Below are 14,462 nucleotides of genomic sequence, written 5' to 3' on the forward strand. Positions count from 1 at the left end.
AAGTAATAGCCCCAAGCATGGGATGAACAGCTTTAAATATGTTGAAGTCACTAAGAATAACAACAGGGGAAATGGTAGAGAGGAATGAGCCAGAGCCTAAAGTTATTTAAAAAAAAAAAAAAAAAGGAATGTCCTGGAATTTGACACAGGATGACAACAAAGAGTAGAAAGGAATGGTAAATTTTGAGACCACATACTATTATATATCTCAAGGTATTATGATTGTTAGACAGCACAAAGAAATTAATGTAAGTAAGAATGGAGAAAAAGGGCCTCCCCCGGTGGCACAGGTGGTTGAGTGCCACGCTGTGAAGCTGTTTGCAGCCTCTGCAGCGCGGGTTCAATCCCGGCCAGCCAGGGAGGGTCCCACATGGCACAGCAGACCTCTCCTGTCGCGCCCACTGCTCCACTCAGCAGTGTATTTTGTCAGTCTGCCTGATCTGTTCCCGCTCTGGCTCGGGTGAATCCTCTCACCCTCCCGCACATCTGCCCTGTACCCCGGTTCTTGTATAAATGAATAAATAAATCTTTTAAAAAAAAAAAGAGTGTTTTATTAAAAAAAAAGAATGGAGAAAAAATGACCCCTTTCCCATACACACTATTGGATGTCCATGTAGAAGAGAACAACCAACTTGTACTTGAGATTATCACAGAAGAAAAAGACCTTGAGGGATAAGCAGGTATCATGTGGAACAAGAAAATAGAGTTTGAGAGTACAAGGGAGTTCGCAGTTCACAAAAACTGGATTTCAGAGGACACAGTTAAAATTAGGGATTATAAGAAGGGTTAGGGTTAAATTAGAGGATTTACAAAGCAGAAAATAACAGGTTTCCAAATGAGGTTGAAAATCTATATGGGGGCCTCCCAGGTGGCACAGGCGGTTGAGCGCTGCATTGTGAAACTGTCCACAGCCTCTGCAGCATGAGTTCGATCCTGGCCGGCTGGCGAGAATCCCACATGGTATGGTAGACCTCTCCTGTCTCGCCCGCTGCTCCCCTCAGCAGTGTATTTTGTCAGTCTGCCTGTTCTGTTCCTCACTCTGTCTCTGGTGAATCTTCTCCCCTCCCGTGCATCTGGCTTGCACCCCAGTTCTTGTATAAAAATAAATAAATCTTTTTTTTTTGAGGCATGTTTTATTTATTTTTATTTATTTGTTTGTTTGTTTACACATGCACTGGGCACAGTCAGAAGCGCAGGAGGGTGAGAGAATTCACCAGAGCCAGATGTGGGAGCAGAGCAGGCAGAAGAACCAAGCACACTGCTGAGGGGAGCAGTGGGCGGCAGGAGAGGTCTGCGCACCATGTGGGACCCTCCTCTGGTGGCCGGGGAGCAGCTGGGGATCAAACGGGCGCAGCAGAGGCCGCCAGCAGCTTCGCAACCCAGCGCTCAACCGCTGCGCCCCGGGGAGGCCCTAAATAAATCTTTTTTTAAAAAAAAATCTAGATGGGTGGGGTAAACAGGGCTGAGAGGCAGATGGAGGTTAGTCCTGGTAGTTTTCTAAAGAAGGATGAGTAATCAGTTAGGAATATTTTGGGTTGTAAATAACTGAAAATACAACTAAGAGTAGCTTAAAAGTAAGTCAAACCAACTCAATTTTGGCTCAGAAAAAGCTCTCTTTAAAATTTACATGGCCATCCTCTATGTGTTGCCTTCAATGTTCAGGTTTGTTCTTTCATCCAAGGACCACTCCTTCACAACACAGCAAGCATGCAAAGTATAAAGCAGAGAAGGAACAAAAGCATATTCTAGTCCCTTAGTCCCTTAACCAGATTAAAATCTCTCCCAAGTCCCCCCCCTCCCCGCACCCCCCCCCCATCCCCGCAGCCTTACCTATCCTTCCATTTCATTGGCTGGAACTAGGTGACATGCTCATCCCCATCAAAGGAAAGGGGAGACAGTTGCTATGGTTGACTTAATCCAATCATAATTCATACCTTGAGGGTGGGCATTTGGTAACCCAAAAAATAATTAATATTATGATATAGGAAAAGGGGAAATGACTATTGAGTTGACAAATGACAGGAATGACTATGGTAAATAATTGTCTAGAGTTCAGTCATTAGCGGGAAGGTATGGGATTGCCAGGTAGCTGCTTAGTCTGGAAGAATGGAGTTTCTCTTGACTTGTGAGATGAGACAGGGGCATCATTTAGAGACGTCTTCTTACACCTGCACCCCTATGTTTATAGCAGCACTGTTTACAATAGCTAAGCTTTGGAAACAACCCAAATGCCCAAAAATAGATGACTGGATCAAGAAGATGTGGTACATATATACCATGGAATATTACTCAGCATTCAAAAAAGATAAACACATGCAATTTGCAGCAACATGGATGGCGCTGGAAGGGATCATGCTCAGCGAAATAAGCCAAAAAGAAAAAGAAAAATACCGGATGGTCTCACTCATAGCAGGAATCTAGAAAACTTAAATAAGGGACCAGGAAAATGAATAACTATAAGAAAGTGAAAATCAAAATCAACAAAAAACTATGAACCAGAGACACTTTTAAGGGGGCGGGGGCAGGAGGGGAGGGATTGGGGTCAGAATGGGGGCCTCAATTGTATGGGGAATATAACAATAAAATTTATAAAAAAAAAAAAAAAAAGCCACACACACACAAAAAAAAAAAATAGAGACGTCTTCTTAGACAGGATGCCTCTTACACATTATGTAACCATTGTGCCTGTAACACTCATTAAATAGAATGATTTGATCCATAAAGGAGAATTTCTGCCAAATATGCTAATTTGTTCTGTATGCTACAAGATGCTATTTATAAACTACTTAGGATATTAACTTTAATACTGTTATCCACCTTTCCTACCTTTTGCTCAAGGATTTATACAGATGTGCAGTTTCAGTAAACATAAGTCTACACAATCTATCTGTAAAATTTATAAACATTAGGAATTGCTACCTGCTAATGACTGAACTCTAGACAATTATTTACCATAGTAATTCCTGTCATTTGTCAACTCAATAGCCATGTCCCCTTTTCCTATATCATAATATTAATTATTTTCTGGGTTACCAAATGCCCACCCTCAAGGTATGAATTATGATTGGATTATTTACAATAATCTAGATTCAGATAATCTGGTAAGCACTATTTTCAAAACAGTGTACCCAAGAGTTAAGATCACTGTCTTGGAGGCTGTATTTCCAGGGAGAGTCTTCAATCATTGAATTCCTTTGCTGAAAAAATGGAAACTTCAGCACTCCACTTGCCAAGGTGAAAAATTACCCTTAGTGCTGCTAAAGATTCAGTAAGAAAGAACATACAACACAAGATTTTGGTTTTGCTTTCAATTTTGTGGAATAAAAATCATTTATTTAAGGAAGATTGAGGGGGATTATTAATCACCCACAGGTTCTCAGTACTGTCCTAAACCTCCTGCTCTGTGACCCTGAGGACTGTTGGTTCCAACAACCTCCAAGGCAGTGGATGGTGCTTTTTGAAATTCAAACCCTCTGGCTTCCTGAACAGTGGCTGGAGGAGTGGAGCAGCCATGAAGACTTTAAAAGTGCTGGAACAATTAAAAAAAGATAAACACATGCAATTTGCAGCAACATGGATGGCGCTGGAAGGGATCATGCTCAGCGAAATAAGCCAGAAAGAAAAAGAAAAATACCGGATGGTCTCACTCATAGCAGGAATCTAGAAAACTTAAATAAGGGACCAGGAAAATGATTAACTATAAGAAAGTGAAAATCAAAATCAACAAAAAACTATGAACCAGAGACACTTTTAGGGGGGCGGGGGCGGGAGGGGAGGGATATAAAAAAAAAAAATTGCTGGAACATAGGCAAGCTGATCTCTTGATGGGTAACATGAACTTGAACTTTGGCCTCTACTCTGGTTGTTTCTGAACTGTGGGTTTTCCTTTCATCCTCCATGTATATGGCTTCCGGTCTTGGCATTCTGCTGCTGACAGCCAGACCAGCTGCTGCTTCCTTCACTATGTGTCCAGTCCTGGCACCCTGATTCTAATGGGCAGTCTGGCCGTTTTTTCAATATAGCTAGTCCTGGCTTGCCTTGCTGATAGGGCCAGTGACCATCTTGGTACCATTGCTCTTGCTTGGACTCCTGTCTCAAGCCAAAGACTGTGTCTGGCTATAGGCTAGCATATAAATTCTCCTCTCCCTTTCTTTCTATTTCTTAGCTCCCACTTTTCACACTCTCTATAAATAAATTCTGTTGAGTTGCATCCTGCCATCCTAAGCCTGTGGGTAAGAACTGACCAACAGGTCAGCCTCTTTCCCTGGGTTTACTAAGTTTCAATTTACCTAATTCTTATTTTTTTCTCAAATTAAAAGATTAACTATCTTTGAATTGAAATTTATATAATTTAGGGATCATACCTTCAAATATTTAAGTATATGCAAGACTGTACTCTAAAGGAGTATATGAGAGTTTTGATTGACAAAGGCATATAATACATTATTTTTTTCCACAAATATTTTTTGTCTTGGTACAAATGAAGTTCTCCTAATGGGCTTCAAATGGGTGCTATGTAAGCAGGGGAGAAACTAGAGATCAATGCAGGGCCACAAAGACACATAGAACTTATCATTTGGATTTGATTTTCTATGCCCCACTCTATTTTCCATTAAATGAAACCGTACACAGTATTTTCCAATATCAAGAAATACCCTGTTTGGTCTTGCAAAATGTATGAGGTAACTGTTAGGCACAATTGTGAAATCATAATTCCATTTAATTTTTTTTTTTTTTTAAGGATTCACCTCTGCCCATTCCTATGGCAACATAAAACCAAATCAGCATGGGAAGGAAGGCCTCTTCAGCAAGGGAGTTGCATCCCAGAGGGAGGATTCGGTATCCCCAAAGAAGGCTGAGAATAATGTGAATAATGAGACTAATGGTTTTTCACTCATAAAATGAACCTAAGAATTTCTATCACTCATGTCCATCCAAACGTCTGTGAGAGAGAATCATAGAGCCTTTTTCAGAGTACTTAATATGGATTGTACCAAAAGAAGAGTAAAATACCTGTAGAAGGGCCTTTCCTACATCTATATTAGAGTAAGTTCTATCATGTGAGAGAAAAATTTTGGCTGAAACATTATGTTAAACAAAGTTCATTCTCAGTCACTCCTTTAAAAAATTATATTAAACTCTTTGAACAGCAGAGCTAATCATTGTCCTAAATGCTTTACATATATATACTCACTAAATCCTCTCAAACATCCTTGGACGCAGGCACTTTTACATTTCATTCTATAGATAAGGAAACTGAGGACTATGGGAGTAGATAATATGACTAGACACAGAGTTAGGAAGTGGAGGAACTAGAATTTGAACCATGATAACTCAACCCCAAAGTCTGAATTCTTATTCACCTCCTTACACTGTCATATCACGCTGAGCATGTCTCTTTTCTTTCATACATGATGTCAGAACTACATAAAAATACTTTTCTTCTGCTAATATACCCTTCCACAGAGATTTCTTCCACGTGCCTTTGTATCTTCCAAAAGTTTTAGTGTCCTTAGAGAAAGTTCTCTAGTAAGGAGTTGCCCCACATTGGATTGAATCTGGGCCATGTAGCCAGCAACAGTCCCATGTCAGGCTACAAAAGACAAAACCCTTTCTGTTTCTCAACCAAATTCCTCATATTGTGAGCTGAAAGCTAGAACTGTACTACTGAGGTGCCAAGGGAAACATACTTATATTATGAAGTGTTTCAAACAAATGTTTTGGCGATTTTAAAGGGACAGCTTTCTAAATATCTGTGACATTTGCAAACAACCCAGATATACAGGTCAACTTTGCAGCTCAATTATTGTTTCTGGGTTATATAATCTTCTTCCTGAAAACCAGTACAGCTGTTTCAGTGTCCATTTATCAATGATGATATGTGCATTATTAATATAATTTTGGCATTCTTTAACAGATTTCAAAGAAGAATCAAAGGTTTGTGTTTATAAAGTTTATAATCATTACTCAAAGTTCAAGACGTTTGGCAATGCTTGGGAAACTTAAAGTAATAAAAGGTTACCATGAGGAATTCAAAGCTGCCTTGTATGGTAATGCTGATTCAAACCACCACATACTTCAGCGTTACAAGTTTAGCTATGATTTTAGGGATGGGTCAGTTTGTAGTTACAGAGATAGCTAAGTATAACACAGTGGCTTGTCCCATTAATGATGAGAAAGGGAGTTTGGGAAATTTGCAATTAATGCCTCAGCTCTGAAAACTCACTAGAGAAATGAGATTGAGGGGGGGAAGGGGAATTGTGCATGCTCTGGCCTCATTTACTAAGTATTTACTATCCTCCTTGACTGTTCTTCAGCATAAGCAACTCCGCTTTGCCATGCAATTGTAATGTGTACACTTCTGCCAACCTGGAATGCACACCGTGTTCCTGCCCAGCCCAAGCTCACTCTGAATTCACACTCTCTCTAACCCTGCTATCCCAAGCATTTGATTTGTTGGCAGCCAGTAAAAGGGGTTTCCTTATGAATCATAGAGCGTGGGGAGGCTGAGTGGTATACCCTACACTTGTGCAATAATCTGTATGGAATGCATTTGAAATAGAAGACAGAAATCAAGGGTTTAGTTCAACATCTGACTTCAAGCACATTCTCAAAAAATTGGAGTGCAATATGGAAAAATCACAGTGTCTCTTCTGCTGTGGAAAAGTTTACTCCCATGAGCTTGTCTCCAAAGGGACAGGAAACAAGTTGCACACATTCTGGCTCTGAGGGCTCTGCTTAGGACAAAGCCCATATCTTGACCCTTTTAGATGGCTCAGCTTTCCTGTTCAGGTAATAAAAGCAGTCTGTCCTTTGATGAACTGAAGTAGGACGGTGTGTGGTTGAGAATATACAGTGGAAAAGACAAAGATTTTTATAAGTTCTGTTGAACAAATGTGAAGTCTGATGGATCACAACTTTAACTGCCAGAGGACTAAAGAATATTATAAGACTGGTATGTTTATAAAAGTCAGAATAGATGTGAGAAGTGTTTCTGACAATGTGTATTCACCTGTTTATAGCAAGTTAAAGAAAATGAGTCCACTTGTCAGTAACATGCACTTATTTGGTAATATGAGTTAAGACTTGCTAGCAGGTTCTAAATTATATTTCAAAGGAATAAGGTACACTAATTAAATCTTTAACTGCATGAAATATTCAAATATTTAATTTTTTTAAAGATCGGTGAAGGCATTTTGAAAGAACAGAAAAACTAAACTATCAGTGTGGAATTTAAAAGTGAGATGTTGTCAAGCTAACATATTTTCCCAAACTATAGAAAATAAATCATGCTTTCAAAAATGTAGAGTACACAGAGTTCATAAAGTTATCTTTGGTTACTAGGCAATAAAATAATAATAACTTCTTAATTAATGAAGCTTATAAATAGAATTAAGTCTGAGGCTGTTGATTATGATTACTTTTCAAAGGAACAAGTCATTTCTTTCACATACCTTATAACAGTGCTTCCAAATATAAGTGAGTGGTATGAGAGAGGAGGAATAAATAATAAATAACCTCTTTTGGATACTTAAAATTTGGGCTTAGTACAAAAGTCCTTTGAAATCAATAATTTGTGTGGTCATCAGGTATATTAAATGTCAGAAAACTAACCAGATGATAGTGTGATCAGTATGTAGAAAATAGCACACCTATGTTCATTTATTCAATAATCAATCATTCAAAGCTTACTAAATTCTATGATGTTTACAAGGTGTAAACATCCTGAGCCCTAAGTTCAAAAATCTCATGTGGAGAGAGAGGCAGACATGCACGTAAGTAATTACCACAACACAATAAATTCTTTTTTTTTTTTAATAAATTTTATTGTTATATTCCCCATACAATTGCAGCCCCCCCATTCTGACCCCAATCCCTCCCCTCCCACCCCCGCCCCCCTAAAAGTGTCTCTGGTTCATAGTTTTTTGTTGATTTTGATTTTCACTTTCTTATAGTTATTCATTTTCCTGGTCCCTTATTTAAGTTTTCTAGATTCCTGCTATGAGTGAGACCATCCGGTATTTTTCTTTTTCTTTTTGGCTTATTTCGCTGAGCATGATCCCTTCCAGCGCCATCCATGTTGCTGCAAATTGCATGTGTTTATCTTTTTTGAATGCTGAGTAATATTCCATGGTATATATGTACCACATCTTCTTGATCCAGTCATCTATTTTTGGGCATTTGGGTTGTTTCCAAAGCTTAGCTATTGTAAACAGTGCTGCTATAAACATAGGGGTGCAGGTGTTCTTTGGAATTGATGTTTCTGTGTCCTTTGGGTAAATACCTAGTAGTGGAATTGCTGGATCATATGGAAGCTCTATGTTTAGTAGGTCCAGAAATCTCCATACAGCTTTCCACAGTGGTTGGACCAGTTTGCACTCCCACCAACAGTGCAGAAGAGTTCCTTTTTCTCCACACCCTCGCCAACATTTGTTGTTGCTAGTTTTTTTAATATGTGCCATTCTCACTGGTGTAAGATGGTATCTCATGGTAGTTTTGATTTGCATTTCCCTGATGACAAGTGATGCACAACACAATAAATTCTTAATAGAGGGGTACAGAATGGGAGTAAGTAAAACTTGGGGGAGGAGAGCAATATTTGCACTGGATTTTTGACAGGAATGTAAATAACCCAAGAGAAGAAGGGATGGAAGGTTGTTATAATGTCTAGTAAGAAATATATATTTGGTATTTGTCCAGGTTCTAACATAGAGCTAAAACCCTTCAAATCTCTCAAGTGATGAGAGAGAGAAAGCTGTCATTTTTTACTCAAGCATACCTGGGTTTACCAGAGGAACAAAGTGTGGGATTAATGGAGCTTTCAGCCACAGTGTAGGGAGGGAGAGGGACTAGAGATTGAGATCAATCCCCCATGATGGATGTTTATTCAATCATGTGTACGTAACGAAGCCTCCTTAAGAAGCCCAAAGTACAGGGTTCAAGAAATCTCGAGGTTGGCGAACTAATAGAGGTACAGAGAGGATGGCATGCCCAAGCCTCTCACATACCTTGCCTTATGTCTCGCTTTCAACTGGCTGTCCCTGAGTTGTAATAAAGTGGTAAACTAGTAAGTAAATAAAGTGGTAATCTAGTAAGTAAACTGGTTTGTTGGTTTGTTTTTTTTTTTTTTTTTTGAGTTCCATGAGCTACTCTAGCAAATAAATACAACCTAAGGAGGGGTTTATGGGAAACTGCCCTTTACTGCCAATGTCAGAAGCACAGGTAAGAACCTGGACTTGCAATTGGTGTCTCAAGTGTGGAGGTGGGTGTCTTGTGGGGCAAGTCTTTAACCTGTGGGGTCTAACTTCTGACAGTGTGAAAACTGAGGTAAATTTTAGGACACCCAGTTGGTATCACATATTTGCTTGGTGTGGGAAAAACTACCATTCTTTTCTTATTCTTGGAAAACAACCACATATTTGGGAGTCAGAAATGTCAGAAGTGAAGTTATGTAGTGTGAGAGTAAGGTAAATGCACACCTGACCACAAAAGTGTTCTCTTAGTAAAAGAGACTACCTGAGTAGTGTGTGTGTTTTTTTTTTTATAAGAGAGTTAATGAAGAGAATTTCAAACAATAGACATTATTTATTCAGTAAAAATATCTGTGAGTACAGGGTGTTACGAGGGAGTAGAGGTGATATTTGGTTGATGAAAGAGAGAATGTCGGTAAGAAGGGTGATAGACTTTGGGCTGGTAAATAAGAGGGGCAATGTGTGAGTTTCATTCTTGGAATATCAACTCCATAGACCACTTGTCTCTTAAGTTACTTATGGTGAACTAGGACAAACAAAAGTTTTCTTGTTCAAGTAAGTTTGGAAAATGCTGAATTTCTCTACTGTAAAAATGATCAGATTTTTCAATATGTGAATCTATATGTCCATATAAGACATAGTAATAAAAATACTCTTTGGCCAAAGATCTCTTTTTCACACCAGTTATTTTAAAGAACCAATGTTCCACATAAGGTAATTTATAAATGCTGCTATGAGCAATTGAGTGGAACTGAAGGCTTTAATTGTTGAAAGTCAGGGAGATTCATGTTTAAATTTGTATCTCAGAGAAATGCAATTTTGGCAAGATTACAGAAAAAGGTGTGGCAGTCAGAAAGAGTAGGGAAGTCAATGCAAAACCTAAGCAAAGAGTTTGGGAATAGAGGAGAAAATCTGAATTTGGGAGATTTTCAGAATTGACAGCACCAAAAGGCTAGATGGACATGGGGATTGAGGAAATGGATGAGAAAAATAAAGTAAATAATGACTTAACCAAATGATCAAAGGTAACATCAAAAATGAGACAAAATGACACCATGTGTCTCCGAATGTGATGTAGAAGACACAGTGGCATTTGTATTATATACCTGATAATAATTTATAAACTGAACTGAAACTAATCTTGAACAACTGTCAGATAAACCAAACTGATAGACATAAAATCAATGAAATACACTCTCCAAAAATAACAATGTAATAAAAGACAGAAAAAATCTGAAGAATCCCAGATCAAAAGAGACTAAAGGGAATGAAAACTGAATACAGTGTTATTCTTAATTCCACCTGGACCAGCAAAAATTATACTATAAAACACATCAAAGAGAGAGTTGGAATAATTTGGGCAAGTCTCAGGAATTAAATCATAGCATTGTACAGCTGATTTTCATGATTCTGAAAAGTTTACTGTGGTTTGTAGGAGAATATTCTTATTCTTAGAAAATAACAGTGAAATATTTAGCATGAAAGGAGGCTATGAGTAACTTTGAACAGAACTGTGTGTGTGTGTGTGTGTGTGTGTGTATACAGCTTTATGGAGGATGTTAATAAAACAGCAGATATGAGAAAATATTAAAATTTTAACATGACCCATCTAGATGAAGAGGATATGGAAAATCTTATTACTTTTCTTGGTAACTTTCTGTGGTTTGAAATTATTTCCAAATACAAAGCTAAAAAATAATAACTCAGCAATTCCACTTGCAAAGCCAACAGGTACAAAATATAAGTCAATGATGGTTCTGCAGTTTCTAGTTTCACTGTAGGTTTGAGCACACATGTTAGGGAGGAAAGGGTATAAGAAAGGAAGATGGTGAGTTCTGTTTAGGGCATGTTTCTTTAAAATGTCAATGTCACCTTCAAGGAGGACATGACTAGAAAAATATGCCTGGAGTTCTGAAAAGTGGGGACAGTGAAGTATGAGATTTTGAAGACATCTATCCCAGAGATAGTCTCTACTTGCTGGCACTTTTAATTAAATGACAAATTTTCTTCATTCAAACAAGTTTAGTTGCACCAGAGCAAACTTACAATGCTAGGCTCAATCTTTTATTGCTAAGTAAAATATTTGAGATATTTACTATCTTTTCAAAGAGCTAGATTCTCCTCTAAAGGATACTTACATTAATGACTTCCTTATAATCAAGTAGAGAAGAAAAATTCAGTATATTAAGTTATTCTCTATCATGTTATATCATACTAAATAATATACTAAATAAACTCAATGGATATCTTCCTAGACTTTAATGCCAATGAAGATGATTTTTATTTGTTTCAAAAACTGACTGAAATAATAACATATTAGTTGAAATTTTATGGTTCCTTAAGAGTACCAGTCAGTAATATCATATAACCTTCCTAAACTTTACAATTTACAAAGCTTGTGTTCCAGGGACAACTTGGATACCAGTTTGGTTAAATTAAACATTACAGTGAAAACAACATTTGTTTTAATAGAGAGTTCCCTTTAATCCAAACCTCTAATTTTATTTTAAAAGTGCATAACACTAACACTAAAATAGATCACACTAGGTAGGCTAAGAAAATGTCAGATTTTCCAGACCCTAGGGTCTAAAATCAACAGGTTTAACTATTTTGCTGAAATAAATATAATCTCAATCTTGTGTGCTTAAGGCAATTTCAACTTTTCCAAGACTGAATGCAAGATATTCTTGCATGACCCTTGTCTTGTAGACTGCTAGAGATACTTGTGACACCAACTCATGATAATATGTAAATAGCTCATGCATTTATTTTTATTTCTTAGAGCAAGAATATGAATAACATCAGAGTAATTCTTCCAATCTTGTTAGTGGATCTGAAAGTTAATCAAATAATATCAAACGGTGTTAGCTAGACTGAGTTTGATTCTGATTTTTCCCCTATTAACTGTGATCATGGACAATGGATTCAATCTCATTGTGCCTTGTTTTCCATTCTACAAAATGGAGCAATAATAGTATTTAGAGCCTGATCATAGTGTATGCCATGAGTTAAATCAAGTAAAACAAATCCCACCTGCCTAGATGAGCCTTGACTTTGTGGATTTATAAAATTAACAGTATCACTTCTGCAGAATGGGAACAGGGCTACAATTCCATGCCACATCAGAATTCATTCATTCATGCAACGCATATTTTTTTGTCTTAACTCTGTATCAAGTACCATTTTAGGTTTATATCTTTGAAAAAAAAAACAAATAAAAAATTGTGTCAGCCACATGAAAATTACCTTTTTGTAGGAGTAAGACAATGGATAAGTAAGACAGGTGGTAAAATTGTGATGAAGAAAATGAAGCAAGCAATCTTAATAGAGAGTGATAGGACTTGCTATTTTAGCTAACATAGTCTGAAAGGACCTCTGATGAGATAACATTTGAGCACAGATATAAAGGAAGTATTGGAGTGTGTCATGTAGCTGCCCAAGGGAAGAACTTTGAATGCAGAGGAAATAAAAATGCACTGGAAAAGTAATTGGCTTCTAGGAGTCACAGAGAGGAGGCCAACATGACTGGGAGGCCAAAAAGATTGTGAAAATGGTAGGGGCCAGGAACTAGAGAGTCCAGGAAGACGTTTAAGGACTTGATGTTTACTTTGGAGAAGCCATTGGAGGACTTTGCGTAAAGGAACATGATATTTTTGAAAGGAGCTTTTCCCCCTTCTCCATCTCAGGTTACCACTTTCCAAATTTTAAGGAAAGAGAGTATACCCTTTTCTTGTTAGGTTGATGAATTCTTAACCATTTTGAAAAAAAATTAGGGTTTAGGAGGAGAGACTGCAAACTCACCTCCTCTATCCATCTCTACTTTTTTTTTTCCAAATACAGGAAATTTTATTTCCATTGTTCTCTGGTGGACTACAGGAAAGGTCTCAGACTCTCCCTCCATGCCATGTCATGCAAGCATGTACACTGGTGCATGCCCAGGAAGGACCAATCCCTGAGGCTATCTGGGAACAGCACTGGTGAGCAATTCACCCATCCCAACCTCAAAGGGTTCTCATCTGCAATCAAGCAGTGTGTGGCCATGCTTTATAGTTCCTTTATAATAAATATATGACTCATAACAGCATTGTTCTTTGTTTAGCTTTCATCTTCCTCAGAGTTTGAAGTGTTTGTAACAATTGGTTGTATATTTATTTCTAAAGTCATGCTATCTTAAATCAAGAATTTTAAAAAACAGAACATGTCCCCCAATTTTTTCTTTTAAAAAGTGAAATAGGGCCTCCCCTGGTGGTACAGCGATTGAGCACTGGGCTGCGGAGCTGCCCATAGCCTCTGCAGCACTGGTTCAAACCCCGGCCGCAGGCAAGGGTCCCATATGGCACAACAGACCTCTCCTGCCATACCCACTGCTCCCCTCAGCAGTGTATTTCGTCAGTCTGCCTGTTCTGTTCCCCGCTCTGGCTCTGGTGAATTCTCTCACCCTCCCACGCTTCTGACTGTACCCAGTGCTTGTATAAATAAATAAATAAATCTTTAAAAAAAAAGTGATGATAAATTTATAGAAAGTGGGCCTCCCCTGGTGGCGCAGGCAGTTGACCTCCACACCGCGAAGCTCTCTGCAGCCTCTGCAATGCCGGTTTGATCCCGGCCGGATGGCGAGGCACCCACATGGCACAGCAGACCTCTCCTGTCTTGCCCGTTGCTCCCCTCAGCAGTGTATTTCATCAGTCTGCCTGTTCTGTTCCCCGCTCTGTCTCTGGTGAATCCTCTCACCCTCCTGCGCATCTGGCAGGCACCCTGGTTCTTGTATAAATAAATAAACTAAATCTTTAAAAAAAAATTACAGAAAGTGTTAAATTTCCAATAAGGAAGAGATAGAAACCCATTGAAAAATAGTATTTCTCATACTAAATGTATGCCCAAGATTTCTTGTATTAAAAAGGAACCCTATACTCTCTTCATATAAAAGTCCAGGTCTTGTACTTGGCATTTACTTCTCTTGAATTAAGTAAGAATAATTATATACACACACACATATACTATATGAGCCAGCAATTCCACTCCTAGGTGCCTACCCAAGAATGCAAAACATTAATTTCAATGGCTGCATGTACTGCTATGTTCATTATAGTACTATGTAAAATAACCATGTTATGGCAACAACCTAAGTGCCCAAGGACAGGTGAGGAAATATTACTCAGCTATAGATGAACCCTTGCCATTTGAGACAACATGGATGGAATTGGAGGGCAT

This window comes from Talpa europaea, assembly GCF_964194135.1.
Source record: "Talpa europaea genome assembly, chromosome: 3".
NCBI classification, from domain to species: domain Eukaryota; kingdom Metazoa; phylum Chordata; class Mammalia; order Eulipotyphla; family Talpidae; genus Talpa; species Talpa europaea.